Raw genomic sequence first — 13251 nt, 5'->3', positions numbered from 1 at the left:
CTACTGTCAGCCAACTCTCTGTCTCTGAGTTAGACACCCCAGGACTACTGTCAGCCAACTCTCTGTCTCTGAGCCTGTCTGTCTGCCTGCAGGGGCGCTGTGCTACGCGGAGCTGGGCACCATGATCACTAAGTCTGGAGGGGAGTACTGCATGCCTGATGGAGGCCTTTGGGTCAGTGGTGGCCTACCTCTACTCCTGGAGCACCATCATGGTCCTAAAGCCCTCCTCCCTCGCCATCATCTCCCTAAGCCTCGCAGAGTACGCCTCCACGCCCGTTCTACCCAGGATGCACTCCTCCCATTGTGGTCACCAAGTGCCTGGCTGTAGCGTGCATACGTGAGTTTGAATACTTCTTGAATTATGAAAAATCCTAATAGAACACAACTGAAAGCCCTGACTTGACCCCCACCGTGCTCATCCTGACCTTGTGTTCTTCTCCTCCTCCCTCCTCCTCCTCCACCCTCTCCTCCTCCTCCTCTCCTCTTCTTCCTCCGCCTCTTCCTCCCTCTCCTCCTCCTCCTCCTCCTCCTCTTCCTCCTCCTCCTCCTCCTAGTTCTGATAGTGTTGGTGAACTGTCTCAGTGTGAAGCTAGCCAGCTTTGTCCAGAACTTCTTCACTGCAGCCAAACTCTTCATCATCCTGGTCATCGTAGTGTCAGGCTTCGTCCTCTTGGCACAAGGTTGGCACTTTACACACTCAGTCTGCATCCCAAATGACCCCCTATTCCCTTTATAGTGCAACCAATATTCTTGATATGTTCGTCAAAAGAGAGATCAGGGTCCAGAGTAACGCCTGAGGTCCTTCACAGTTTTTGTTTTTGAGACGACTGTACAACCATCAAGATGAATTGTCAGATCCAACAGAAGAGCTCTTTGTTTCTTGGGACCTAGAACTAGCATCTCTGTTTTGTCTGAGTTTAAAAAGTAAAACATTTACCACCATCCACTTCCTTATGTCTAAAACACAGGCTTCCAGGGTAGGCAATTTGGGGCTTCACCATGTTTCATTGAATGTCCAGCTGTGTGTCGTCCGCATAGCAGTGAAAGTTGACATTGTGTTTCGAATGACATCACCAAGAGGTAGAATATATAGTGAAAACAATAGTGGTCCTAAAACGGAACCTTGAGGAACACCGAAACTTACCATTGATTTGTCAGAGGACAAACCATCCACAGAGACAAACTGATATCTTTCAGACAGATAAGATCTAAACCAGGCAAGAACTTGTCCGTGTAGACCAATTAGGGTTTCCAATCTCTCCAGAAGAATGTGGTGATCGATGGTGTCAAAAGCAGCACTAAGGTCTAGGAGCACGAGGACAGATGCAGAGCCTTGGTCTGACGCCATTAAAAGGTCATTTACCACCTTCCACGAGTGCGGTCTCAGTGCTAAGATGGGATCTAAAACCAGACTGGAAGCGTTTCGTATACATTTTTGTCTTCAGGAAGGCAGTGAGTTGCTGCACAACATATTTTTCTATACTTTTTGAGAGGAATGGGAGATTCGATATAGGCCGATAGTTTTTTTTACATTTTCTGGGTCAAGGTTTGGCTTTTTCAAGAGAGGCTTTATTACTGCCCCTTTTAGTGAGTTTGGTACACATCCAGTGGATAGGGGAGCTGTTTATTATGTTCAACATAGGAGGGCCTTCAGAAAGTATTCATACCCCTTGACTTTTTCCCACATTTTGTTGTTACAGCCTAATTTCAAAATGGATCAAATATAATTTTTTCAGACATCTACACACAATAACCCATAATGACAAAGTGAAAACATGTTTTAGACATTTTTGCAAATGTGTTGAAAATGAAACACAGAAACACAGTGTCTCATTTCCATAAGTATTCACACCCCTGAGTCAATCCATGTTAGAATCAACTTAGTCAGTGATTACAGCTGTGAGTCTTCCTGGGTAAGTCTCTGAGCTTTGCACACCTGGATTGTACAATATTTTGCACATTATTCTTTGTTAGTTGTTGATCATTTGCTCGACAGCCATTTTCAAGTCTTGCCATAGATTTTCAAGCTGATTTAAGTCAAATCCGTAACTAGGCCACTCAGGAAAAGTCTATGTCATCTTGGTAAGCAACTCCAATGTATATTTAGCCTTGTGTTTTAGGTTATTGTCCTGCTTAAAGGTGAATGTGTCTCCCAGTGCCTGTTGGAAAGCAGACTGAACCAGGTTTCCCTCCAGGATGTTGCCTGTGCTTAGCTCCATTCCGTTTTTATTTTTATCCTAAAACGTCCTTGCCGATGACAAGAATAACCATAACATGATGCAGCCACTACTATGCTTGAAAATAGTGTTACTCAGTGATGTGTTGTGTTGGATTTGCCCCAAACATAACGCTTTCTATTCAGGGCATTAAGTTAATTTCTTTACCACATTATTTGCAGTTTTATTTTGGTGCCTTTTTCCAAACAGGATGCGTGTTTTGGAATATTTGTATTCTGTACAGGCTTCCTTGTTTTCACTCTGTCATTTAGGTTAGTATTGTGGAGTAACTACAATGTTGTTGATCCATCCTCAGTTTCCTCCTATCACAGCCTTTAAACTGTAACTGTTTTAAAGTCACCATTGGCCTCATGGTGAAATCCCTCTGTGGTTTCCTTCCTCTCTGGCAACTGAGTTAGGAAGGATGCCTGTATCTTTGTAGTGACTGGGTGTATTGATACACCATGCCTCAAAGGGATATTCAATGTCTGCTCTTTTTTTTTACCGATCTACCAATAGGGTGCCCTTCTTTGCAAGGCATTGGAAAACCTCCCCTGGTCTTTGTGGTTGAATCTGTGTTTGAAATTCACTGCTCGACTGAGGGACCTTACAGATAATTGTGTGTGTGGGGTACAGAGATGAGGTAGTCATTTAAAAACACTATTAGTGCACACAGACTCCATGCAACGTATTATGTGACTTGTTAAGCAAATTGATACTCCTGAACTTATTTAGCCTTGCCATAACAAAGGGATTGAATATCTATTGATTCAAGACATTTTAGCTTTTAATTTCTAAATAATTTGTACACATTTCTAAAAATATAATTCCACTTTGGCATTATGGGGTATTGTGTGTAGGCCAGTGAGACGAAATCTAAATGTAATTAATTTGAAATTCATGCTGTAACACAACTGAATATTGAAATAATCAAGGGGGTGTGAATACTTTCTGGAGGCACTGTATCTGCACATTTACATTACATTTACGTCATTTAGCAGACGCTCTTATCCAGAGCGACTTACAAATTGGTGCATTCACCTTATAGCCAGTGGGACAACCACTTTACATTTTTATTTTTATTTTTATTTATTGTATTTTTTTTGGGGGGTAGAAGGATTACTTTATCCTATCCCAGGTATTCCTTAAAGAGGTGGGGTTTCAAATGTCTCCGGAAGGTGGTGAGTGACTCCGCTGTCCTGGCGTCGTGAGGGAGCTTGTTCCACCATTGGGGTGCCAGAGCAGCGAACAGTTTTGACTGGGCTGAGCGGGAACTATGCTTCCGCAGAGGAAGGGGAGCCAGCAGGCCAGAGGGTGGATGAACGCAATGCCCTCGTTTGGGTGTAGGGACTGATCAGAGCCTGAAGGTACAGAGGTGCCGATCCCCTCACAGCTCCATAGGCAAGCACCATGGTCTTGTAACAGATGCGAGCTTCAACTGGAAGCCAGTGGAGTGTGCGGAGGAGCGGGGGTGACGTGAGAGAACTTGGGAAGGTTGAACACCAGACGGGCTGCGGCATTCTGGATGAGTTGTAGGGGTTTAATGGCACAGGCAGGGAGCCCAGCCAACAGCGAGTTGCAGGTAATCCAGACGGAGATGACAAGTGCCTGGATTAGGACCTGTGCCGCTTCCTTTGTAAGGCAGGGTCGTACTCTCCGAATGTTGTAGAGCATGAACCTGCAGGATCGGGTCACCGCCTTGATGTTAGCGGAGAACGACAGGGTGTTGTCCAGGGTCACGCCAAGGCTCTTCGCACTCTGGGAGGAGGACACAACGGAGTTGTCAACCGTGATGGCGAGATCATGGAACGGGCAGTCCTTCCCCGGGAGGAAGAGCAGCTCCGTCTTGCCAAGGTTCAGCTTGAGGTGGTGATCCGTCATCCATACTGATATGTCTGCCAGACATGCAGAGATGCGATTCGCCACCTGGTTATCAGAAGGGGGAAAGGAGAAGATTAGTTGTGTATCGTCAGCGTAGCGATGATAGGAGAGGCCATGTGAGGATATGACAGAGCCAAGTGACTTGGTGTATAGGGAGAATAGGAGAGGGCCTAGAACTGAGCCCTGGGGGACACCAGTGGTGAGAGCACGTGGTGCGGAGACAGCTTCTCGCCACGCCACTTGGTAGGAGCGACCGGTCAGGTAGGGACGCAATCCAGGAGTGAGCCGCGCCGGGAGATGCCCAGCTCGGAGAGGGTGGAGAGGAGGATCTGATGGTTCACAGTATCAAAGGCAGCAGACAGGTCTAGAAGGACAAGAGCAGAGGAGAGAGAGTTAGCTTTAGCAGTGCGGAGAGCCTCCGTGACACAGAGAAGAGCAGTCTCAGTTGAATGACCAGTCCTGAAACCTGACTGGTTTGGATCAAGAAGGTCATTCTGAGAGAGATAGCAAGAGAGTTGGCTAAAGACGGCACGCTCAATAGTTTTGGAAAGAAAAGAAAGAAGGGATACTGGTCTGTAGTTGTTGACATCAGTGGGATCGAGTGTTGGTTTTTTGAGAAGGGGTGCAACTCTCGCTCTCTTGAAGACGGAAGGGACATAGCCAGCGGTCAAGGGGATGAGTTGATCAGCGAGGTGAGGTAGGGAGAAGGTCACCGGAGATGTTCTGGAGAAGAGAGGAGGGGGATGGGGTCAAGCGGGCAGGTTGTTGGGCGGCCTGCAGTCACAAGTCGCAGGATTTTATCTGGAGAGAGAGGGGAGAAAGAAGTCAAAGCATAGGGTAGGGCAGTGTGAGCAGGACCAGCAGTGTCATTAGACTTAACAAACGAGGATCGGATGTCGTCAACCTTCTTTTCAAAGTGGTTGACGAAGTCATCCACAGAGAGAGAGGAGGGGGGATTCAGCAGGGAGGAGAATGTGGCAAAGAGCTTCCTAGGGTTAGAGGCAGATGCTTGGAATTTAGAGTGGTAGAAAGTGGCCTTAGCAGCAGAAACAGATGAAGAAAATGTAGCGAGGAGGGAGTGAAAAGATGCCAGGTCGGCAGGGAGTTTAGTTTTCTTCCATTTCCGCTCCGCTGCCCGGAGCTCTGTTCTGTGAGCTCGCAATGAGTCATCAAGCCACGGAGCTGGAGGGGAGGACCGAGCCGGCCGGGAGGATAGGGGACACAGAGAGTCAAAGGATGCAGAAAGGGAGGAGAGGAGGGTTGAGGAGGCAGAATCAGGAGATTGGAGGGAGAAGGATTGAGCAGGGGAAGAGATGATAGGATGGAAGAGGAGAGAGTAGTGGGAGAGAGAGCAAAGGTTGCGGCGGCGCATTACCATCTGTGTAGGGGCAGAGTGAGTAGTGTTGGAGGAGAGCGAGAGAGAAAAAGGATACAAAGTAGTGGTCGGAGACATGGAGGGGAGTTGCAGTGAGATTAGTAGAAGAGCAGCATCTAGTAAAGATGAGGTCAAGCGTATTGCCTGCCTTGTGAGTAGGGGGGACGGTGAGAGGGTGAGGTCAAAAGAGGAGAGGAGTGGAAAGAAGGAGGCAGAGAGAAATGAGTCAAATGTAGACGTAGGGAGGTTGAAATCCCCCCCAAAACTGTGAGGGGTGAGCCATCCTCAGGAAAGGAGCTTATCAAGGCGTCAAGCTCATTGATGAACTCTCCAAGGGAACCTGGAGGGCGATAGATGACAAGGATATTAAGCTTAAATGGGCTAGTGACTGTGACAGCATGGAATTCAAATGAGGAGATAGACAGATGGGTTAGGGGGAAAAATTTAGAATGTCCACTTGGGAGAGATGAGGATTCCTGTGCCACCACCCCTCTGACCAGATGCTCTCGGGGTATGCAAGAAAACATGGTCAGACAGGAAGAGAGCAGTAGGAGTAGCAGTGTTTTCAGTGGTAATCCATGTTTCCGTCAGCGCCAGGAAGTCGAGGGACTGGAGGGTAGCATAGGCTGGGATGAAGTCAGCCTTGTTGGCAGCAGAACGGCAGTTCCAGAGGCTGCCTGAGACCTGGAACTCCAGGTGTGGGGTGCGTGCAGGGACCACCTCATTGGCTCTTGTTGTTTTAGACATACATGATACTGTAACTGGACAGAGACAGATATACTGGACATTATATAGACAGACATGATACTGTAACTGGACATTATATAGACATACATGATACTGTAACTGGACAGAGACAGATATACTGGACATTATATAGACATACATGATACTGGACATTATATAGACAGACATGATACTGTAACTGGACATTATATAGACAGACATGATACTGTAACTGGACATTATATAGACATACATGATACTGTAACTGGACATTATATAGACAGACATGATACTGTAACTGGACAGAGACAGATATACTGGACATTATATAGACAGACATGATACTGTAACTGGACATTATATAGACAGACATGATCCTGTAACTGGACAGATATACTGGACAATCCCTTGTTAGGTTGTTGAGTCTTTGGTGTTTTTAACTGCAACCCAAATGGCTCCCTTTTCCCCTATATACAGTAGTGCACTACTTTTGACCAGAGCCCTATGGATCCTGGTCAAAGGTGTGCACTATGTATGGAATAGGGTACCATTTGGGATGAAAACTTTGCTATTTATTCCAGTACCCACCCTGTGTTATCACCCCTGTACTTTTTGGTTACACCCTATGGGCCCAGGTCAAAAGTATGAATATCAAATGTATACACTGTCACGTTTGTGTCCAGGAAACACTGAGAATCTGTCCAACCCATTTGACGGAGCCTCAACCTCCTTTGGATCCATTGGACTGGCGTTTTACAACGGGCTCTGGGCCTACGATGGCTGGTAAGACTACAACCGCGTTCCAAACAGCACCCTATTCCCTATATAGTGCACTACTTTAGACCAGGGCCCATAGTGCTCTAGTGAAAAGTAGTGTACTACATAGGGGATAGGATGCCATTTGGGGATGCATCCTATCTCTCTGTTCTTATCGCTTCCTCAATAAAAAACAGTTTTATGGTTTTGAGATTTATGTTTTGAACGTCAACCCAACCTGTTAAAATGTGGTGGTATAAACACCCTGTTGTCTCTCAGGAATCAGCTGAACTTCATAACAGAGGGAGCTGGAAAACCCATACAGGTGAGTGGACAAACAGCTGACATTAAGGGTGCGTCCAAGATGGCGCCCTCTTCCCCGATGGGCCCCTGGTCTCAAAGTAGTGTACTATATAAAGAATAGGGTGCCATTCTCTGGTCTAAAGTAGTGCACTATATAAGGAATAGGGTGCCATTCTCTGGTCTAAGTAGTGCACTATATAGGGAATAGGGTGCCATTCTCTGGTCTAAAGTACTACACTATATAAGGAATAGGGTGCCATTCTCTGGTCTAAAGTAGTGCACTATATAGGGAATAGGGTGCCATTCTCTGGTCTAAAGTAGTGCACTATATAAGGAATAGGGTGCCATTCTCTGGTCTAAAGTAGTGCACTATATAGGGAATAGGGTGCCATTCTCTGGTCTAAAGTGGTGCACTATATAGGGAATAGGGTGCCATTCTCTGGTCTAAAGTAGTGCTCTATATGGGAATAGGGTGCCATTCTCTGGTCTAAAGTAGTGCACTATATAGGGAATAGGGTGCCATTCTCTGGTCTAAAGTAGTGCTCTATAGGGAATAGGGTGCCGTTCTCTGGTCTAAAGTAGTGCTCTATATAGGGAATAGGGTGCCATTCTCTGGTCTAAAGTAGTGCTCTATATAGGGAATAGGGTGCCATTCTCTGGTCTAAAGTAGTGCTCTATATAGGGAATAGGGTGCCATTCTCTGGTCTAAAGTAGTGCACTATATAGGGAATAGGGTGCCATTCTCTGGTCTAAAGTAGTGCTCTATATAGGGAATAGGGTGCCATTCTCTGGTCTAAAGTAGTGCACTATAGGGGAATAGGGTGCCATTCTCTGGTCTAAAGTAGTGCTCTATATAGGGAATAGGGTGCCATTCTCTGGTCTAAAAGTAGTGCTCTATATAGGGAATAGGGTGCCATTCTCTGGTCTAAAGTAGTGCACTATATAGGGAATAGGTGCCATTCTCTGGTCTAAAGTAGTGCTCTATATAGGGAATAGGGTGCCATTCTCTGGTCTAAAGTAGTGCACTATAGGGGAATAGGGTGCCATTCTCTGGTCTAAAAGTAGTGCTCTATATAGGGAATAGGGTGCCATTCTCTGGTCTAAAGTAGTGCTCTACATAGGGGAATAGGGTGCCATTCTCTGGTCTAAAGTAGTGCACTATGTAGGGGAATAGGGTGCCATTCTCTGGTCTAAAGTAATGCACTATATAGGGAATAGGGTGCCATTCTCTGGTCTAAAGTAATGCACTATATAGGGAATAGGGTGCCATTTGGGACGCATCCCTTACTTAGCCTAGATTTCCACTGTCGTTCTTAAGAGACTCCTGTCCAAAGTGTCTCACAGTCCAATGAGTGCATCATATGCTGCTCACTAGGAGCGCGCGTGGGTAAAATCACTGGGAAGCCAAGCCAGTCAAAAACCCATATTACAACCTGTTGTGATAGTTGCGTTGTTTGCTCTATAACCCACTCATTCGTCGGATGTGGCAGGGCTCGCAAACTATTACAGACTACAAAGGGAAGCACAGCCACGAGCTGCCCAGTGACACGAGCCTACCAGATTGGCTAAATTACTTCTATGCTCGCCGAGGCAAGCAACACTGAAGCCTGCATGAGAGCACCAGCTGTTCCGACGACTGTGTGATCACGCTCTCCGTAACCGATGTGAGTAAGACCTTTAAACAGGTCAACATTCACAAGGCCGCAGGGCCAGACGGATTACCAGGATGTGTACTCAGAGCATGCGCTGACCAACTGGCAAGTGTCTTCACTGACATTTTCAACCTGTTCCTGACTGAGTCTGTAATACCAACATGTTTCAAGCAGACCACCTGTCACGATCGCCTAAGAAGTATGACCAAAGCGCAGCGTTGGGAGTGAACATCTTGACTTTAATAATTCAACACGAGAATACAAAACAAACCACGATCGTGGAAGTCCTCAGTGACAACTACTGAACAATGAACAAAAACCCACAACCCCAAGGTGAACAATGACAGTTTAAATATGGCTCCCAATCAGAGATAATCGAGCCGACAGCTGACACTCGTTACCACTGATTGGGAGTCACTCAACCAAACACAGAAACAACCAATAACCACCCAACCAACCCAAACACAACAAAACTTAACACACTCTGGCTAAAATACCAAGTCCCGGAACCAGAGCGTGACAGTACCCCCCCCCTAAAGGCGCGGACTGCGACCGCGCCTCAAAAACCCAAATAGGGGAGGGCTGGGTGGGTGTTGCTCCTCGGAGGCGGCTCCGGCTCCGGGCTTGACCACCACCCTACATAACTCCCCCCGTAATGGCCCGGTCCGATCCAACCCAGCTGGCTGGATCCAAACTGATGACGCGCACCCCTAGCTTGGCGCGTGAGACAGAAACGGACCGGACCTGGCCGACCATACGCACCCTCGGCTTGTGCGTGGGCGAACGGACCTCCTCAGGTTGACGACTCGCCTCCCTGGCTTGGTGCGAGTAGCAGGAATAGGCTGAACCAGGTTGACGACTCGCCCCTTAGCCTGGTGCGAGTGGCAGGAACAGTCCGGGTTGGGCCGGCGACGCACACCGTAGTCTTGGTGCGGGCGCAGGAACAGGCCGGGCTGGGCTGGCGGCGCACCACAGACTTGGTGCGGGGAGCAGGAACAGGCCGAGTCGGGCTGGCGACGCGCACCGTAGGCTTGGTGCGTAGAGCAGGGACAGGCCGGGCTGGGCTGGCGACGCACCCCGTAGGCTTGGTGCGTAGAGCAGGAACGGGCCGGGCTGGGCTGGCGAAACGCACCACAGACTTGTGCGGGAGCAGGAACAGGCCGAGTCGGGCTGGCGACGCCACCGTAGGTTCAATGCGAGGAACAGGAACAGACAGAACCGCACTGGGGACACACACCCCTGGCCCTACACGGGGATCAGGAACGGGCCGGACCGGACTGGTAACACACCCCAGTACCTCTCGCCGTGCCTCCACACTTTCCCTTCCCCTTAGTGACCAGTGGCCCCCTTAAACTGGCGGCCATATCTGCCAACCTCTTGCACTCCTCCGGGCCGTACACCTTCTGCCCGGCGTCGTGAGCCCCCCTAAAGATTTTCTGGGGGTCTCTGGCCAGACTCTCCATCCTCTGCTCCCAAGTCCAACCTCTCTCCTCCTCACGCGGCTTGACCCAGTCGAAGTGGATATCCGCTAGAGTTGCTTCTGGCGTTGGCTCCTGGACACGCTGCTTGGTCTCGTTGTGGTGGGTTTTTCTGTCACGATCGCCTAAGAAGTATGACCAAAGCGCAGCGTTGGGAGTGAACATCTTGACTTTAATAATTCAACACGAGAATACAAAACAAACCACGATCGTGAAGTCCTCAGTGACAACTACTGAACAATGAACAAAAACCCACAACCCCAAGGTGAACAATGACAGTTTAAATATGGCTCCCAATCAGAGATAACGAGCCGACAGCTGACACTCGTTACCACTGATTGGGAGTCACTCAACCAAACACAGAAACAACCAATAACCACCCAACCAACCCAAACACAACAAAACTTAACACACTCTGGCTAAAATACCAAGTCCCGGAACCAGAGCGTGACACCACCATAGTCCCTGTGCCCAAGAACACCAAGGTAACCTGCCTAAATGACTACTGACCCATAGCTACGTCTGTAGCCATGAAGTGCTTTGAAAGGCTGGTCATGGCTCACATCAACACCATTATCCCAGAAACCCTAGACCCACTCCAATTTTCATACCGCCCCAACAGATCCACAGATGATGCAATCTTTATTGCGCTCCACACTGCCCTTTCCCACCTGGACAAGAGGAACACCTACGTGAGAATGCTATTCATTGACTACAGCTCAGTGTTCAACACCATAGTGCCCACAAAGCTCATCACTAAGCTAAGGACCCTGGGACTAAACACCTCCCTCTGCAACTGGATCCTGGACTTCCTGACGGGCCGCCCCCAGGTGTAAGGGTAGGCAACAACACATCTGCCACGCTGATCCTCAACACGGGGGCCCCTCAGGGTGCGTGCTTAGTCCCCCTCCTGTACTCCCTGTTCACCCACGACTGCATGGCCAAGCACGCACTCCAACACCATCATTAAGTTTGCTGACGAGTGGTAGGCCTGATCACCGACAACGATGAGACAGCCTATGGGGAGGAGGTCAGAGACCTGGCCGTGTGGTGCCAGGATAACAACCTCTCCCTCAACGTGAGTCAAGACAAAGGAGATGATTGTGGACTACAGGAAAAAGAGGACTGAGCACACACCCATTTTCATCGACAACGCTGTAGTCCAAACACACCAAGACAGTCGTGAAGAAGGCACGACAAAGCCTATTCCCCCTCAGGAGACTGAAAAGATTTGGCATGGGTCCTCAGATCCTGCACCATCGAGAGCATCCTGAATGGTTGCATCACCGCCTGGTATGGCAACTGCTCGGCCTCCGACCGCAAGGCACTACAGAGGGTAGTGCGTGACGGCCCAGTACATCACTGGGGCCAAGCTTCCTGCCATCCAGGACCTCTATACCAGGCGGTGTCAGAAGAAGGCCCTAAAATTGTCAAAGACTCCAGCCACCCTAGTCATAGACTGTTCTCTCTGCTACCGCACGGCAAGCGGTACCGGAGCGCAAAGTCTAGGTCCAAGAGGCTTCTCAACAGCTTCTACCCCCAAGCCATAAGACTCCTGAACAGCTAATAAAATGGCCACCGGACTATTTGCATTGTCCACCCACCCCCCCACTGCTACTCTCTGTTTATTATCTATGCATAGTCACTTTAATAACTCTACCTACATGTATATATTACCTCAACTACCTCGACTAACCTGTACCCCGCACATTGACTCTGTACCGGTACCCCCTGTATATAGCCTGTATATAGCCTCTGTACCGGTACCCCCTGTATATAGCCTCTGTACAGGTACCCCCTGTATATAGCCTGTATATAGCCTCTGTACCGGTACCCCCCTGTATATAGCCTCCCCTACTGTTATTTTATTGCTGCTCTTTAATTATTTTTTACTTATCTATTTTTTACTTAACACTTATTTTTCTTAAAACTGCATTGTTGGTTAAGGACTTCACGGTAAGGTCTACACCTGTTGTATTTGGCGCATGTGACAAATACAATTTGATTTGATTCATACACCACCGTGATATACAATAAGGCCGTGACAACAAAAAGACAACGGTCACACAGTGGCAGGATAAATTCAACATCTATCCGGTGCGTATGAACCACGAGTCCACAATTAAAGCAAATATTGCATGTACCAAACAGTTACATGACCTGCAGCATGATCTAAAGTAACCTAACCCTAACCCATGGTCAGGCAAGTCAATGTTTCCACAGTTTACTGAACTACTGATTTACAACCACAGAGTTACCACAAGTCAGCCCAAAGACAACAGGAGCCCTGCCTCCACTATACTAACTAACCCTAACCCTAACCCTAACCCAAAGACAACAGGAGCCCCGCCTCCACTATACTAACTAACCCTAACCCTAACCCTAACCCAAAGACAACAGGAGCCCTGCCTCCACTATACTAACTAACCCTAACCTAACCCTAACCCAAAGACAACAGGAGCCCCGCCTCCACTATACTAACTAACCCTAACCCTAACCCTAACCCAAAGACAACAGGAGCCCTGCCTCCACTATACTAACTAACCCTAACCCTAACCCAAAGACAACAGGAGCCCTGCCTCCACTATACTAACTAACCCTAACCCTAACCCAAAGACAACAGAGCCCTGCCTCCACTATACTAACTAACCCTAACCCTAACCCAAAGACAACAGGAGCCCTGCCTCCACTATACTAACTAACCCTAACCCTAACCCAAAGACAACAGGAGCCCTGCCTCCACTATACTAACTAACCTAACCCTAACCCTAACCCTAACCCAAAGACAACAGGAGCCCTGCCTCCACTATACTAACTAACCCTAACCCTAACTTCTAACCAAAGACAACAGGAGCCCTGCCTCC

The 13251-nt window shown here is 48.2% G+C and overlaps 1 pseudogene; it reads left to right on the top strand.

Annotated features, from left to right (window-relative positions):
* LOC121559096 overlaps positions 1-13251 on the top strand; it is a 44644-nt pseudogene that overhangs the window by 23846 nt on the left and 7547 nt on the right.

This window comes from Coregonus clupeaformis, unplaced genomic scaffold, assembly GCF_020615455.1.
Source record: "Coregonus clupeaformis isolate EN_2021a unplaced genomic scaffold, ASM2061545v1 scaf0797, whole genome shotgun sequence".
In the NCBI taxonomy this organism is placed as follows: domain Eukaryota; kingdom Metazoa; phylum Chordata; class Actinopteri; order Salmoniformes; family Salmonidae; genus Coregonus; species Coregonus clupeaformis.
This window is presented reverse-complemented; position numbering and strand designations above follow the sequence as displayed.